The 18,863-nt window shown below is 44.6% G+C and overlaps 1 protein-coding gene across 1 annotated transcript in view; it reads left to right on the forward strand.

Annotated features, from left to right (window-relative positions):
- Nucleotides 1–18,863, forward strand: part of ARL13A (ADP ribosylation factor like GTPase 13A) — a 187,551-nt gene that overhangs the window by 138,846 nt on the left and 29,842 nt on the right. The gene's annotated exons all lie outside the window — the stretch shown is intronic.

Raw genomic sequence — 18,863 nt, forward strand, 5'->3', positions numbered from 1 at the left:
CGGATCCGCAAAACACATGCGGACGTCTGAATGGAGCCTTACAGGGGGGTAATCAATGACAGGCGGGTGATCACCCATATAGATTCACTGATCACCCCCTGTCATTGATCACCCCCCTGTCATTGATCACCCCCCTGCAAGGCTCCATTCAGACGTCCGTATGATTTTTACGGATCCATGGATACATGGATCCGATCTGCAAAACACATGCGGACGTCTGAATAGAGCCTTACAGGGGGGTGATCAATGACAGGCGGGTGATCACCCATATAGATTCCCTGATCACCCCCTGTCATTGATCAACCCCCTGTCATTGATCACCCCCCTGCAAGGCTCCATTCAGACGTCCGTATGATTTTTACGGATCCATGGATACATGGATCGGATCCGCAAAACACATGCGGACGTCTGAATGGAGCCTTACAGTGGGGTGATCATCCCATATACACTCCCTGATCACCCCCTGTCATTGATCACCCCCCTGTAAGGCTCCATTCAGACGTCCGCATGTGTTTTGCGGATCCGATCCATGTATCCATGGATCCGTAAAAATCATACGGACGTCTGAATGGAGCCTTACAGGGGGGTGATCAATGACAGGGGGGTGATCACCCATATACACTCCCTGATCACCCCCTGTCATTGATCACCCCCCTGTAAGGCTCCATTCAGACGTCCGCATGTGTTTTGCGGATCCGATCCATGTATCCATGGATCCGTAAAAATCATACGGACGTCTGAATGGAGCCTTACCAGGGGGGTGATCAATGACAGGGGGTGATCACCCATATACACTCCCTGATCACCCCCTGTAATTGATCACCCCCCTGTAAGGCTCCATTCAGACGTCCGCATGTGTTTTGCGGATCCGATCCATGGATCCGTAAAAATCATACGGACGTCTGAATGGAGCCTTACCAGGGGGGTAATCAATGACAGAAGGGGATAACCCATATACACTCCCTGATCACCCCCTGTCATTGATCACCCCCCTGTAAGGCTCCATTCAGACGTCCGCATGTGTTTTGCGGATCCGATCCATGTATTCATGGATCCGTAAAAATCATACGGACGTCTCAATGGAGCCTTACCAGGGGGGTGATCAATGACAGGGGGTGATCACCCATATACACTCCCTGATCACCCCCTGTAATTGATCACCCCCCTGTAAGGCTCCATTCAGACGTCCGCATGTGTTTTGCGGATCCGATCCATGTATCCATGGATCCGTAAAAATCATACGGACGTCTGAATGGAGCCTTACCAGGGGGGTGATCAATGACAGGGGGTGATCACCCATATACACTCCCTGATCACCCCCTGTCATTAATCACCCCCTGTAAGGCTCCATTCAGACGTCCGCATGTGTTTTGCGGATCCGATCCATGTATCCATGGATCCGTAAAAATCATACGGACGTCTGAATGGAGCCTTACCAGGGGGGTGATCAATGATGGAGGTGATCAGGGAGTCTATATGGGTGATCACCCCCCTGTCATTGATCACCCCCCTGTCATTGATCACCCCCCTGTCATTGATCACCCCCTGTCATTGATCACCCCTCCTGTAAGGCTCCATTCAGACATTTTTTTGGCTCAAGTTAGCGGAAATATATATTTTTTTTGTTTGTTTTTTCTTACAAAGTCTCATATTCCACTAACTTGTGTCAAAAAATAAAATCTCACATGAACTCACCATACCCCTCACGGAATCCAAATGCGTAAACATTTTTAGACATTTATATTCCAGACCTCTTCTCACGCTTTAGGGCCCCTAAAAAGCCAGGGCAGTATAAATACCCCACATGTGACCCCATTTCGGAAAGAAGACACCCCAAGGTATTCGCTGAGGGGCATATTGAGTCCATGAAAGATTGACATTTTTGTCCTAAGTTAGCGGAAAGTGAGACTTTGTGAGAAAAAAACAAAAAAAAATCAATTTCCGCTAACTTATGCAAAAAAATTTCAATTCTATGAACTCGCCAGGCCCCTCATTGAATACCTCGGGGTGTCTTCTTTCCAAAGTGGGATCACATGTGGGGTATTTATACTGCCCTGGCTTTTTAGGGGCCCTAAAGCGTGAGAAGAAGTCTGGGATCCAAATGTCTAAAAATGCCCTCCTAAAAGGAATTTGGGCACCTTTGCGCATCTAGGCTGCAAAAAAGTGTCACACATCTGGTATCGCCGTACTCAGGAGAAGTTGGGGAATGTGTTTTGGGGTGTCATTTTACATATACCCATGCTGGGTGAGAAAAATATCTTGGTCAAATGCCAACTTTGTATAAAAAAATGGGAAAAGTTGTCTTTTGCCAAGATATTTATCTCACCCAGCATGGGTATATGTAAAATGACACCCCAAAACACATTCCCCAACTTCTCCTGAGTACGGCGATACCAGATGTGTGACACTTTTTTGCAGCCTAGGTGGGCAAAGGGGCCCACATTTCAAAGTGCACCTTTCGGATTTCGCAGGCCATTTTTTACACATTTTGATTGCAAGATACTTCTCACACATTTGGGCCCCTAAATTGCCAGGGCAGTATAACTACGCCACAAGTGACCCCATTTTGGAAAGAAGACACCCCAAGGTATTCCGTGAGGGGCACGGCGAGTTCCTAGAATTTTTTATTTTTTGTCACAAGTTAGCGGAATATGATGATTTTTCTTTTTTTTCCTTTTTTCCTTACAAAGTCTCATATTCCACTAACTTGCGATAAAAAATAAAAATTTTTAGGAACTCGCCATGCCCCTCACGGAATACCTTGGGGTGTCTTCTTTCCAAAATGGGGTCACTTGTGGCGTAGTTATACTGCCCTGGCAATTTAGGGGCCCAAATGTGTGAGAAGAACTTTGCAATCAAAATGTGTAAAAAATGGCCTGCGAAATCCGAAAGGTGCACTTTGGAATATGTGCCCCTTTGCCCACCTTGGCTGCAAAAAGGTGTCACATATCTGGTATCGCCGTACTCAGGAGAAGTTGGGGAATGTGTTTTGGGGTGTCATTTTACATATACCCATGCTGGGTGAGAAAAATATCTTGGTCAAATGCCAACTTTGTATAAAAAAATGGGAAAAGTTGTCTTTTGCCAAGATATTTCTCTCACCCAGCATGGGTATATGTAAAATGACACCCCAAAATACATTCCCCAACTTCTCCTGAGTACTGCGATACCAGATGTGTGACACTTTTTTGATGCCAAGGTGGGCAAAGGGGCACATATTCCAAAGTGCACCTTTCGGATTTCGCAGGCCATTTTTTACACATTTTGATTGCAAAGTACTTCTCACACATTTGGGCCCCTAAATTGCCAGGGCAGTATAACTACGCCACAAGTGACCCCATTTTGGAAAGAAGACACCCCAAGGTATTCCATGAGGGGCATGGCGAGTTCCTAGAATTTTTTATTTTTTGTCGCAAGTTAGTGGAATATGAGACTTTGTAAGGAAAAAAGAGAAAAAAAAATCATCATTTTCCGCTAACTTGTGACAAAAATAAATAAATTCTAGGAACTCGCAGTGCCCCTCACGGGAATACCTTGGGGTGTCTTCTTTCCAAAATGGGGTCACTTGTGCCGTAGTTATACTGCCCTGGCAATTTAGGGGCCCAAATGTGTGAGAAGAACTTTGCAATCAAAATGTGTAAAAAATGGCCTGCGAAATCCGAAAGGTGCACTTTGGAATATGTGCCCCTTTGCCCACCTTGGCTGCAAAAAGGTGTCACATATCTGGTATCGCCGTACTCAGGAGAAGTTGGGGAATGTGTTTTGGGGTGTCATTTTACATATACCCATGCTGGGTGAGAAAAATATCTTGGTCAAATGCCAACTTTGTATAAAAAAATGGGAAAAGTTGTCTTTTGCCAAGATATTTCTCTCACCCAGCATGGGTATATGTAAAATGACACCCCAAAACACATTCCCCAACTTCTCCTGAGTACGGCGATACCAGATGTGTGACACTTTTTTGATGCCAAGGTGGGCAAAGGGGCACATATTCCAAAGTGCACCTTTCGGATTTCACCGGTCATTTTTTTCCGGTTTTTGATTGCAAAGTTCTTCTCACACATTAGGGCCCCTAAATTGCCAGGGCAGTATAACTACCCCACAAGTGACCCCATTTTGGAAAGAAGACACCCCAAGGTATTCTGTGAGGGGCATGGTGAGTTCCTAGAATTTTTTATTTTTTGTCGCAAGTTAATGGAATATGAGACTTTGTAAGAAAAAATAAAAAATCATCATCATTTTCCGCTAACTTGTGACAAAAAATAAAAAGTTCTATGAACTCACTATGCCCATCAGCGAATACCTTAGGGTGTCTACTTTCCGAAATGGGGTCATTTGTGGGGTTTTTTCTACTGTTTGGGCATTGTAGAACCTCAGGAATCATGACAGGTGCTCAGAAAGTCAGAGCTGCTTCAAAAAGCGGAAATTCACATTTTTGTACCATAGTTTGTAAACGCTATAACTTTTACCCAAACCATTTTTTTTTTTGCCCAAACATTTTTTTTTATCAAAGACATGTAGAACAATAAATTTGGTGAAAAATTTATATATGGATGTCGTTTTTTTTGCAAAATTTTACAGCTGAAAGTGAAAAATGTCATTTTTTTGCCCAAAAATCGTTACATTTTGATTAATAACAAAAAAAGTAAAAATGTCAGCAGCAATAAAATACCACCAAATGAAAGCTCTATTAGTGAGAAGAAAAGGAGGTAAAATTCATTTGGGTGGTAAGTTGCATGACCGAGCGATAAACGGTGAAAGGAGTGTAGTGCCGAAGTGTAAAAAGTGCTCTGGTCATGAAGGGGGTTTCAGCTAGCGGGGCTGAAGTGGTTAAATAATTGCGTTTTGCGATTGTAACTTAAGGCTACTTTCCTATTGGTTTGATATCTAGAATTAGCGAAGATGACGAATATGACGAATGTATTCGTCATATTCCTCAAAACGAAGATAACGAAGTATTCTCCATCTTCGTTTTAGCTACCTATTCGTCAACTTCGCTAATTCTAGCTATCAAATAGGAAAGTTGACTATAGAGACAGCTAAGTTTAATTCGCTATGCGATAATATTACTTTGCTTTTTTTTTAATAAATAGAATAATTATAATAATTATCAAGTATTATAATTATTCTATTTATAAAAAAAAAAGAAAAGTAATATTATCGCATAGCTGTCTCTATAGTAAACTTTCCTATATAATTGCTAGAATTAGCGAAGTTGACGAATAGGTAGCTAAAACGAAGATGGAGAATACTTTGTTTTCTTTGTTTTGAGGAATATGACGAATACATTTGCCATATTCGCTAATTCTACCAAGCCAACCATAGTAAACCAGGTCGAAGTTGAAATCGCAATTCGATTATTATAACTTGAATTAAATGAATTGCGATTTCAATGTAATTCTCAAATCCGACAGTACATTCTAGTATGGAGCACAGAAGTCGGCAGAAGCGGCAACGGGCACTGACTGGAGCAGCCAGGAAGCCAGGAATCCTAAGGACAGGTAAGAACTACTTTAGGGAAGTGGGAAAGAAAAAAATATAACAATAAAAAAAAAGAATATTCAAAATATCGAATTTATAGCACTATATTCGAAATATTCGCGAATTAGCGAAGTGCCGATATTCGCTAACACTACTGCTCATCAGCAACTCTAGACTTAAGTTGCTGCTGATGGAGCTGGTACTGCTCCCCCACCCCCCAGCAGCCATGGCAGTGGAGCGTGAGCACAGAGGGACCCCCCGGTCAGAACTGAGGCGATGGCGCACATCAGGTCATTTGCACAAGTGACTCGGAGGGACTCCCTGCCTCCATTTTAAATGCATAATGCCACAGTGTGTCTGGGTCATCTGCCTCGTCTTCGTCATTGCCCTGTAGCTGCTCCTGCTCCTCCTCTCCTGTAACCTGTGTAGAAAACCCACCAATTTCTCTACGCATTGCTTGTGCTCGAATGTCCTCCTCCTCTAGTTCAGCCCCCACAGGGCTTATGTGGCCGTGAGTTGTAGTCGCCACATATCCTGTCCCCTGGCCAACCAGATTTAGCAGCATCTGTTCCAGGACATGAACAGTGCAAACAGCCCGAGCAAACGGCAGGTGTCACACATGAGCTGCCACTAGCTAACATCAAAGCTACACAGGGGAGTACCTCTGTCCGCCTGTATCATTAAGAAATCGTTTATGGCCTTTCCCTGTTCATATAGTCAGTCCAAAATATGGAGAGTGGAGTTGCAACAGGTGGAAACGTTGCTTATCGGCCGATGTTGGGGAATGCTATTTTGCCTTTGCAGCTTAAGCAGGGTGTGCTTTGCAGTGAAAGAGTGGCTGAAATGCATGAAAAGTTTCCTGGCCATTTTCCGGATGACTTGCAGATGGGTGGAAGATTTCAGAAACCTCTTTACAATCAGATTAAAAACTTGTGCCATGCAGTGCGCATGTCTCAGACCTCCTTGATTCAGCACTGATACCATGTTCTTCCTGTTGTTGTTGACCATGGATTTTGAGTTGTCGAGGTGAGTTGTCCAGGATTCAATTTCTTGATTGAAGGATGCGGAGCATTTTCTCCGCTGTGTGACTCAGTTCGCCCAGGCAATCTTGGTGCAGAACAGTGTGGCACCGCCATGCCCTGCACATGTAGAGCACTGTGAATTGTCCCTGCAGTGGAGGCTGAGGACATGGAGAATGAGGAAGCAGAGACGGACATTTTTGCAGGACTTACGTCACCTGACCAAGTTACTAAAACACTCTGCAAACCAAATAAAGTACAAAAACGTATTACATCGCGAATGCTATGCTAATAAATTAGAGATGCTTGGCAAATACATTTTGTACAAAAATATATGTGAGCCTGTCTGCTGCACGTCGATCTCTATTTAGATGGGATTTTAACACTAAATTCACCTGTTGTGTGCCATGACAGTGACCATGAAATTTAGAAGGTGTAGGTTCCACATGCATGCTGGGCCCTTTTTGGCTTATATATTCCTGGCCATTTTCAGGATGTCTTGCAGATCAGTGGAAGATTTCAGAAACCTCTTTAATATCCGATAGACCTCCTTGATTCAGCGCCGATACCATGTTCTTCCCGTTGTTGTTGCCCATGCTTCCGATTTTAAGTTGTCGAGTAGAAAGCCAGGATTCAATTTCTTGATGAAGGACGCAGAGCATTTTTTCCGCTGTGTGACTCCGTTCGCCCAGGCAATCTAAGTGCAGAACAGTGTGGCACCGCCATGCCCTGCACATCTGGAGCACTGTGAATTGTCCCTGCAGTGGAGGCTGAGAACACGGTGGAGGATGAGAAGGCAGAGGCGGACATTGTTGCAGGACTAACGGCGTGAAAATGTGGAGGTGGCAGCGGGGTCATCTGACCAAGTTACTGGTGTGACTGAGCAGGAACCATTTTTACCCAGTGGGCCATAAAGGACATATATTGTCCTTGACCGGAGTTACAGATCCACACGTCGGTGCTGCTGTTCACTTTGTCGGACACTTACAGGCTCAAGGACTAGCCCACTTTCTGTTCAACATAGGTGTGCAGGGCTGGTAGTAAAGAAATTACTGCTTGGGACTCTCCACCTCGGCTCGGCACAAGCCATCAGTTCTCTGAAAAGTGCAGAGTCCACCACTTGGAAAGGGAGGGACTGCAGCACCAGCAACTTAGCCAGGAGCACGTTCAGTTTCTGCACGCGTACTGTTGTCTCTTTGCAATCGCTTTGGTGATCTATTGCTGACAAAATAACAGTTGATGAGGAGTAGGAGGACGAGAAGCAGGAGCATCAGGAACAGTAGATGATGGAAGGGACAGACAGCTCCCTTCGGCTGAGGTGGGGGAGCCTTGAATTGCAGAAAAGGGGTGCAAGCCACCAGGTGATGCAACGGTTGCTGCAGCAGGCTGGACCACTACATTAGCACCACTGTTCTCCCAGGGCACTTTATGGTGACTCTGCTTGTGTTAACGCCGCCGCCGCCGACTATGGCATTTTCCCCCCAACACTCCACGCTGACTGCCTGCTACCACTGCCTCCATGAAGCCCTGCACCGCTACTTTCTGGGAAGGTAGGCTCCTGCAAAGCAAGCAGTCTACCCCGGGCACGTTTGGCTCCTGACCTCCCACTGCTGCCACCCTGCTGACTTATGGCCACGCTACCACCTTGCTGGCTCAATCGCTGACACACGCAAGCTGACACCCTCTTTTCCTGATGATGATGATGATGAAGCCCCTTCTTCACCCAGCTCAAAAAGTGCGATCAGCTACATCATCATCATCTTCTGCTGTCTGCACGTCACTGATTTCCCCCTCAATGGTCTCAGGGCCAGGAGCCTGACCGCTCGCAACACCAGCTACCACGCAACTCTCATCATCACTACTTGCCCGCCTACCAGCAGATGTCTCCTCCAGATCCTGGCTGGGCAGTAGCTGCTGACTGTCCTCTAGTAGCTCATCCTCGCTGAAAAGTGGGGCCGAGCCTACGGAATATAATACTTCTTGCGCTGAGGGAACAGAAAATGACAGGTTGAGGACAGTTGGGGGCACAAGGCCTGCTCCTGCGCCATGCCAACTAAGTGTTGTGTCAGAGGAACCCACCCACTCTTGGCTGGAGGTGTCAGATATCACTTGCGACAAAGTCGACGACCGAGTCAACCCTTCAAGCACCATTGGGTTGCTGGTCAAGACACAACCACAAGAAGACTGTAAAATAAAAGAATTAAATTAAAAGTAAATGAATACACCCCAAAAATGTCCATTAAAAATGTATGTTTACCACTAAAATGGCTAATAACACGCCCTTTTTTTTCTTATTAATACACCACAAAAATGTCTAGAAAACAATGTACGTTCACCGCTGAAAGGCTAATTTATTCTTAATACACCACAAAAATGTCTATAAAACAATGGTTCACCATTGAATGACTAATAAGACATGCTTTTTTTTTCTTATTAATACACCAGAAAAATGTCTATTAAGAAATGCACGTTTACCGCAAAACGGCTAATAAGATGTACATATAGTTCCTATTAATACACACTGTAAATAGCTGTAGCACACAGCACTTGCACCCCAGTAACAAGCAAGGCTTGCTGGAATTACTGAGCCATTATATAGTTCAAACCTAAAAGCAGCAGTACTGGTGAAACTCGAAAAATTAGAATATCTTACAAAAGTCCATTTATTTCAGTAATGCAAATTAAAAGGAATTGCATTAATGCAGCTTAAAATTAGAATTTTGTGAAAACGTTCAATATTCTAGGCTCAAAGTGTCACACTCTAGTCGGCTAATTAATCCATACCCCCTGACCAAAGGGTACCTGAAAAATTGTGACTTTGGGGTTTCATAAGCTGTAAGCCATAATTATCCAAATTATAACAAATAAAGGCTTGAAATATCTTGCTTTGTATGTAATGAGTCTACCTCATATGTTAGTTTCACCTTTTAAGTTGCATTTCCAAAATAAATGAACTTTGCACGATATTCAAATTTTTCGAGTTTCACCTGTATAACAGCAGTTTAGATCTCCAATTAGTGCAGTAAGGTGTAATAGAATCGTTCCTATGACCCAGGCTGTACACTAGAGATGGTCTTGCGGTTCGCCCGGTGGTCGTTTCACGGCAAACTTTGCTTGTTCTCTGTTCGCCGAACAGGCGAAAATATGGCAATATTTACGCCCACCCTATTCTTTTACATTGTGAAGAACTTTGACCCATGACACATCCATCAGGTGGTACAGGACAGCCAATTGAGATGTTTCAGCACATGGACATACCCCCTACCTTATAAATAAACCTGATCTGGGCGCCATTTTACATTCAGTCTTTTGCCAGAGTAGGGAGAGGTTGCTGTGTGGAGCAGGGGCAGACTGTTAGGGACACCAAACGCTAGCTAATAGGACAAAAGTCCTTTTAAGGACTGGTATAAGTGTGCTATCGATAGGTGTGACTTACTGAGGGGTGTAATATACTTATAATATACTTTCTAACAAAAGTATATTATAGTGCAATTGTGATGTGCAGCAGTTGTATGCGGTTCTGCTGCAATACTGCAGCTACATAGAGGGACAAACGCTATTGGAACAAATCATTTCTACTGGTGTGATTTACCAGTTGATACAAAACTGTGTTCCAGAGGCTCTACCACACTTACAGGCAGGGTTGCACACTCCAGCAGACTCACCCCTTAGTCTAAACTTCGTAGTATATTGTTGTGTATTGCTGGCTGGCACTCAATATAGGGAGTTACACGGTTTTACTTTATACATCCAAAGTTTATTGATAGCTGCCTATTCCCTCATTAGAATTAGCTACAGGACATTATACAGATAAACCATATACAAAATGTACATATATATTAAAATGTAAGATAAAATAAAATAAAAATCCTTGTAATATAGGTTGCCACCTTTAGGGGTCACTATAATAACACAGGTTTACTATGTATGTTCCTTTGCTGCAAATATTCCTTGGATCCTTATACTTCGTATATGGCTTCTTGCCTCAGTCCATACTATGCATGCATGCTAGTAAAGGTTAAAACGGTTAAAAAGTTCTTACTCATTGGATTAACAAACTAATGTACTAACCCTACAACTTCATAGACCTGTTATTAACCATGAGCCGGAATGCTTAAAAATATTGGTGCAAGAGAGGTGTAATGAGTAAGAACTTTTTAACCGTTTTAACCTTTACTAGCATGCATGCATAGTATGGACTGAGGCAAGAAGTCAAACTATATTACAAGGATTTACATTTTAATATATACCAAATGTAAATTTTTTATATGCAGTGCTCCAGACTAAAAAAAATACCTAGTAGCCATTGGCTCCTGAACTGAAAAAACTTAGTCACCAAATCGAAACTGAATCAAAATTTTGGTATCGTAACCACACTACGCCAATCAGATCGGCGTAAGGTTGTTTTGATACCAAAATTTTGATTCGTTTTCATCACCATAAAAAAGTATTGCGATACTCAATACCGCGCAAAAAAAAAAAAAAAAAACACCAACAAAAAAAGCCACGTGCATTTTGCATTTTATGAAACGTTCGGCCCATAATAGAGCAGTCCTATCCTATTTTTTGCGGTGACAAGGTGACTAAAAAATGGCGAATGCTCACCGCATAGGAGATATTTTTTAATAATTTAATAGTTTGGACAGCGCTATGTAATATGTTTATTTATTTATTGTTTATATATTTTATATGTAAAATTGGGAAAGGGGGGATTTAAACTTAATATTTTAGGGTACTTTCACACTAGCGTTTTTCTTTTCCGGCATAGAGTTCCGTCCCAGGGGCTCTATACCAGAAAAGAACTGATCAGGTATATCCCCATGCATTCTGAATGGAGAGTAATCTGTTCAGGATGCATCAGGATGTCTTCAGTTCAGTCATTTTGACTGATCAGGCAAAAGATAAGCTTGCTACGGTTTTATCTCTGGCGAAGCATGCTACGGTTTTATCTCTGGCGAAAAAAATGAAGATTTGCCTGAATGCCGGATCTAGCATTTTTCCCCATAGGAATGTATTAGTGCCAGATCCGGCATTCAAAATACCGGAATGCACCCGCACTAAATCCGGACCAATTCACTTCTATGGGGCTGTGCACATGAGCGGTGATTTTCACACATCACTTATGCGTTGCGTGAAAATCACAGCATGCTCTATGTTGTGCGTTTTTCACGCAACGCAGGCCCCATAGAAGTTGATGGGGCTGCGTGAAAATCGCAAGCAAGTGCGGATGCGGTGCGATTTTCACGCATGGTTGCTAGGAGGAAAGTCTATTCACTGTATTATTTTCCGTTATAACATGGTTATAAGTGAAAATAATAGCATTCTTTAATACAGAATGCACAGTAGAAGGTCAATATAATAAACATTGGTAGCGCAGTGTGCCCCCCCAATATAATAAACATTGGTGGCGCAGTGCGCCCCCCAACACCCCAGTATAATAAACATTGGTGGCGCAGTGCGCCCCCCCAACACCCCAGTATAATAAACATTGGTGGCGCAGTGTGCCCCCCCAACACCCCAGAATAATAAACATTGGTGGTGCAGTGCGCCCCCCCAATATAATAAACATTGGTGGCGCAGTGCGCCCCCCCAATATAATAAACATTGGTGGCGCAGTGCAACCCCCCCAAATATAATAAACATTGGTGGTGCAGTGCGCCCCCAATATAATAAACATTGGTGGCGCAGTGCGCCCCCCCAATATAATAAACATATGTGGCGCAGTGCACCCCTCCCCCAATATAATTAACATTGGTGGCGCAGTGCGCCCCCCAATATAATAAACATTGGTGGCGCAGTGCGCCCCCCCAATATAATAAACATTGGTGGCACAGTGCGCCCCTCCCCCAATATAATAAACATTGGTGGTGCAGTGTGCCCCCCCCTCAATATAATAAACATTGGTGGCACAGTGGGCAGTGCCAATGAGGGTTAAAAAATAAAAAAATTCATCATCTCCTGTTCTTTCTTCAGGACCTGTCAAAGGATCTGTGGTGACATCACTGTGCTCATCACATGATACATCACATGATCCATCACCATGGTAATGAACCATGTGATGAGCTCAGTGACGTCACCACAGGTCCTGAAGAAAGAACAGGAGACCGGCAGCTACGTGATCAACTGGAGGAGGTGAGTTATTTTTTTTTAATCATTTTTTAACCCTCATTGGCACTTCCCACTGAGCAGCCAATGTTTCTTATACTGGGGTGTTGGGGGGGGGGGCGCACTGTGCCACCAATGTTTCTTATACGGGGGGGAGGAGTCTCTCCCTCCCCCCTGTGCTGCTGCCTCCGCCAATAAGAAGAGATGGGAGGAGGGGTTTTGGCCACTGCGCCACCAATGAAGATAACTGACCTGTTAATACAAATACAGGAGGCGGGTGCCGGAATCAAATTGCCGGCACCCGACCTTTGTGACAAGGAGCTGCGATCAGCGGGAGTTAACCCCTCAGGTACTGCACCTGAAGGGTTAACTCAACTGCCGCTGTTCGCAGCTCCCTGTCACAAAGGTCGGGTGCCGGCAATTTGATTCCGGCACCCGCCTCCTGTATTTGTATTAACAGGTCAGTTATCTTCATTGGTGGCGCAGTGGCCACAGCCCCTCCTCCCGTCTCTTCTTATCGGCGGAGGCAGCACAGGGGGGAGGGAGAGACTCCTCCACTGCACTGCTGAGAAGAACATCGGTGGCGGGGCAGAGAACTATCATCTCCTGTGCCCTGCCACTGTTCAACGGCAGAGCTGCGGCGGCGGGTCTAGTCGCAAATGGCGACAAAGCTAAAAAGTCTTGTCGCCATTTGTAAATTCTGAGTCGCATTGGCGACCATTTTGGTCGGCATCTGGAGCCCTGATATGGTTTATCTGTATAATGTCGTGTAGCAAATTCTAATGAGCGAATAAGCAGCTATCAATAAACTTTAGATGTATAAAGTAAAACTGTGTGACTCCCTATATTGAGTGCCAGCCAGCAATACACAACAATATACTACGTGATTTATCAGTTGCCCCCCCAAAAAACTGATTGAAGCAGTGGTGTTATATACCAATAATATACTTTCTATATAGTGCATTTAGGTAGTGCAGCATTTGTCTGTGTTTTTGCTGTGTTACCGCATCTCCACAGAGTGAAAAACACTATTTGAAGAAATAATATCTACTGGTGTGATTTACCAGTTGCCCCCCCCTAAAAACTAATTAAAGCAGGGGTGTTATATACCAATAATATACTTTCTATATAGTGCATTTAGGTAGTGCAGCATTTGTTTGCGGTTTTGCTGTGTTAGCGCATCTACACAGAGTGAAAAACTTGGTTTAGTGGCTCACTTAGCCTTCCGCTTTTGCACCCTCCTCATCCTCTCTATCTGCACCCTCTTCACTCTCTGCTGTGTGCACCCCAAAGACACCACCATATCCCCTCTGATCGAGCCAGAGGAATTATTTTCCCATCCATTACAAGACCTTACCAATGCGCAGCCATTATTGGCATCGGATCAGGAAGAGGAGGTATCAACGGTTGCCACCCAGCAGTCTGACAACAGTACCCAGATCAACCAAGGAGGGTGGTCCCTGCTGTTGCTGTCTACTCCGAGATCTCTAATGTCAGTGGTGGTGAAGGTGACGAATCCGATGATGACGTGTCGATGGACATCACGTTGGTGCCCACAAGAGAGGTAGAGGAGGGGAGTTCAAAGGTAGAGATGGAACAGCAGACAGGGAGGAGAAGGAGAAGAAGCAGGCAGAATTTACAGTGCACAGGAGGCAAAAAGCAGATTGCTAATGTATCTGGAACGAGCCATCCACCATGCATGGTCACATCTGGCGCTCCCAGGGCACCGGCACATAGCTCCGCAGTGTGGGCTTTTTTTAACGTGTCTGCTGCTGACAATAGTGTTGCCATCTGCGGCCTGTGTTGTCAACGCATAAGTCGCAGTAAGCCCAACACTCACCTAGGGACGACCGCCTTAAGAAGGCAGCTTGCCTCCCATCACCGAGCCCAGTGGGAGCAACACTGTCAGAACCCACAAAGCCACACTCCCGGCGCTCCCCGTCCTGCCTCTTCTCCTTCTCCTCTCTCCTCCCAGTTGTCCTCCACCTTCCACCGTACCCCCGTTGCGTTCATCTAGCAGAAGGCAGGCTTCCTTGCCCCAAATCTTAGAGCAAAAAAAGATGATGGCGCTGGATAACCCTCTTGCCCAATGGCTGACTGCTGGCTTGTCAGAACTGCTAGCCCGCCAACTTCTGCGATATAAACTGGTGGATTTGGAGGCCTTTAGATGTGTGGCCATTGGAACACCATAATGGAAGGTCCCCGGAAGGAAATGTTTCTCCCAGAAGGGCATCCCAGAGCTATATGGCCACGTTCAGCGGCAAGTGAATGTATCTCTGGCACACAGTGTTGGTGCCAAGATACATCTGACCAGACACGTGGCCTGTACTGGCCAACAGTTAAATTTTTATCCTGTGACCGCCTAATGTACCTCCAGCCACAGAATCCAAAGTTCTTTGCTGTCAGATGAATGCCTATTGATTAATTTTTAGGGCCTGCACTGGCCGACAGTTTCATATTTATCCTGTGAATGCCTAATGTACCTCCAGCCACAGAATCCAAAGTTCTGTGCTGTCAGGTGAATGCCTATTGCCTAATTTTTGGGGCCTGTACATTATTTATCTCTAGCCACATAATCACACCTTTGTCTCACTCCTCTGCCTCTCATTATGGTGGCGGATGAACTGCATTTACCATAAGGACCTTCTAATGTCACAGGGTCATGTGACTGTGCCTCCCACCCTGTACTGTGCCCCTCACCCCGTACCTGGCCCCCTTATACCCTGCATTGTGCCCTCTTACCACACCCTGTGCAGTGCCCCTAGTCATTCCCTTTACTGTGTCCTCTTATACTCTTTTATCTGGTCACGGTATGGCGGTGTTATCCGGTCACTGTGCAGAGGTGATATCCGGCTAATGTATGGCGGTGGTATCCAATATCTGGATGGCCATAACTGTATCCCTTTCCCTGCCCACGTCATCCTTTTTTAGACCTGGCATGAGCGGGAAAAATATGCAGATTGCGGTGCTAAGTACCTTTGCGCTACAATCTGTGTCAGAAATACGCCTAACATAGACGTATTTCTATATAATAAATGATGACCTAATTGTATTATCATTCGGGGTAGGGCTAATATCTTTATATTTTATATAGATTCTAGTGTATTATACTGTGCCCTGTATTTCCCAGTAGAAAATGATCCTTGGGAAACACAGTCTTCATCCCTGACCACCAGGACCAGTTAGCGCTCTGTCAGTACATGGTGGCTTCCCCTCTCCGCCACGCTGCTCCGATGTGTACTGGTGCTTATTCTGACACTAGGGCTGGGTTCACATCCAATTTTTGCCATCCATTTAATGCATACCAAAAAATGTATGCGTTAACAGATGCCTCAGACTGATGACACTAGGGCTGGGTTCACATCCTATTTTTGCCATTCATTTAATGCATACCAAAAATGTATGCGTTAACAGATGCCTCAGACTAATGCCGTACAGTGGCGTCTGTTCACCATACAGTTCCATGGTAGAATTTTTTTTTACATTAACGTATGCATTTTTTTAAATAGACTCTGCAGGATACAAAAACGTGGAGTGCTGCACACTTATATACATCAAACCGATAGGAAATAAACAAATTCTAGGCTCCAGCAGGGTACATTTTTGAAAGTTTCCCTTTAAGACGCATAAAAATGGCCCCTGATTAAAATACATTTTTATTTTTTTTGGTGGGAATTTTTCCCAATGACCCCCCTATGGTATATCACTGTCCATGTTGTGGGACTATTTGTGTACTTCTAGTAAGTGTTTGCTGGCTGCAAATATGAGCTGAAGGTTTTTCAGGTTCACCTGCCATTAAAGTGAATGGGGCCCGCTGCAAACTTGTGGTTCGCGAACATTCGATCGCGTTCGCGAACCGCCCCGGCCAATGTTCGTCCATCACTACTGACAGGTTGACTCAGATAAAAATGAACAAGGCCTGGATTGCCCCTGACTTCAACTCCACCAGAGGAGAGCTGAGCTGATGATGAACATAAAGACAATTTCAATCTATCATTTATAATGTACTCAATCTACTGTTGTGTTCCCTTGCACCTTTTCCACCACAAAGAAAAGAGTATATGGTTGAATCTTGTTTTCTCCTCCTCCTCTCCACTCCTCCTCCTCCACTCAAATTTTTTTAATAGGGTAAGCTCAACTGCAGGCCCTCAACTCATATTTTTTTTTTAGGGTCAGCACAGCAGCAAGCCCTTGTATACAATGTTTCAGAGCGTCAGCTCACAGCAGGCCCTTGCATATAATTTTTTAGAGCATCAGCTTACCAGCAGGCCCTCGCCCATAATGTTTTAGAGGGTCAGTTCAGCAGCAGGCCCTCACCACTAATGTTTTAGAGGGTCAGATCAGCAGCAGGCCATCGCATATAATATTTTACAGGGTCAGCTAGCCAGAAGGCCCGCACCTAAAATCTTTTACTTGGTCAGCTCACCTGCAGGCCCGCAACTCAAAAATTTTACAGGGTCAGCTCACTTGCAGGCCCAAACCTAAAATCTTTTACAGGGTCGGCTCATATGCAGGCCTGCAACTCAATGTGAATGAGGCCCTTCTTCATGTGATATACAGGTTGTATCAGAATGCCTCTTTATTGTAATTTTTGGCAGGATTTTTGGCAGGACTTTTTCTACAAGTAAATATACAGGAAAGAATTGTTTTCAATCAATTTTTTCCTATAAAATTGATTTTTTACTTCGGTTTTGTGCGTAAAACCTTAATTAGATTGCGGGCCTGGTGATCACTTTAAGACCTTTTAAGCTGCAGCAGCATTGTGATAAAAATTTGTGGCAAGTTGACATGATGTGGAGATGGTAGCATGAGGAGGCCACATAGTGGCACAATGACAGAGTCTGGATAAAAGACTGAGGCCACAGATTGTTTAGAAAGATGCAGATGGAAATCTGTGGAGCTGTATCACGGTTACCTGCAGATTAATGCAGACCATGGCCGTAGCTATAGGGGAAGCAGGGGAAGCTGCAGCTTTGGGGCCCTGACTCAGAAGGGGCCCATCCAGGAGGAGGAGGACTAAAGGATTTGGTCAGGGCTCCCTCGACAGTATTACACAATGAAATTAGATACAGTGTCAGGATAGACAGTGTATAAAACTGATGGAACAGCTGCTGGCTCTGGTCTGAGAGAGCGGTCTTTACTAGCCACAGGAATGGGGAGGCATGAAAAGAAGGGGTCGCTAAAAAATTACTGTGGTATGGAGCCCCATTAAAAAATTTGCTGTGGGGCCCAGTCAATTCTAGCTACGCCACTGATACAGCCCACAAAAGCAAGCTGGGTTTATCGATTACAAAACCTCAATTAAATTGTGGGCCTGGTGATCAGTTTAAGGCCTTTTAAAGGGCTTCTGTCACCCCACTAAACATTTTTTTAATTTTTTTTTGTGTAGTTATAATCCCGGGTGTAGATGTGACGTCATCGGTGCAGGTGCATTGAGGATGGAGCGGCCGAGTGAGCGTCTGCCTCTCAGTGCGCCTGCGCCGATTTAAGACAGGGACGACGCAGGTGCCAGATTTTGAATGCAAACAGGGCCAGCAGAGAACAATCCCGTTCCCTGGCCCTGTCAATCAACATGCGGAGGGGGCGTCATTATGATAGGAGGATGCGGCTGCTAATTTACATATTATAAAAGTACGTTTTTAGCAAAATCTACTGAACCAAAATGATTAATCACATTATGTATGGATAAATCGCAGTATAGGGATTATAACTACACAACAAAAAAAAAAAACTGTTTAGTGGGGTGACAGAAGCCCTTTAAGCAGCATTAGCAGCAGCAACATGGTGATAAAAATTAGTGGCAAGGTGACATGGTGTGGAGATGGCAGCATCAGGAGGCCACATAGTGGCACAATGACTGAGTCTGCATAAAAGACTAAGGCCACAGATTGCTTTGAAAGATGCAGATGGAAACAATCTGTGGAGCTGTATCACCATCACCTGCAGATTAATGCAGCCATCAAAATCAAGTTGGGTTTGTCGGTTCCACCTCAGCTCACCAGCAGGCCCGCACCTAAAATCTTTTAGTGGTTCAGCTCACGTGCAGGCCCATGACTTAAATATTTTACAGGGTCAGCTCACATGCAGGCCCGCAACTCATGCTGCCTTGCTTTGAAGTAGTAGCCGTAGCCATTCATCAGGCTTTCTCTCCAAAATCGAACAATAATTCCCCGTTACCGGTGGTCACCATGTTAGGCACATAAAAGAACATCGAAAGTTGATAGGGAAGATATCCTAATGTATAGTGGACGTCACGGG

This window comes from Bufo gargarizans, chromosome 9, assembly GCF_014858855.1.
Source record: "Bufo gargarizans isolate SCDJY-AF-19 chromosome 9, ASM1485885v1, whole genome shotgun sequence".
In the NCBI taxonomy this organism is placed as follows: Eukaryota; Metazoa; Chordata; class Amphibia; order Anura; family Bufonidae; genus Bufo; species Bufo gargarizans.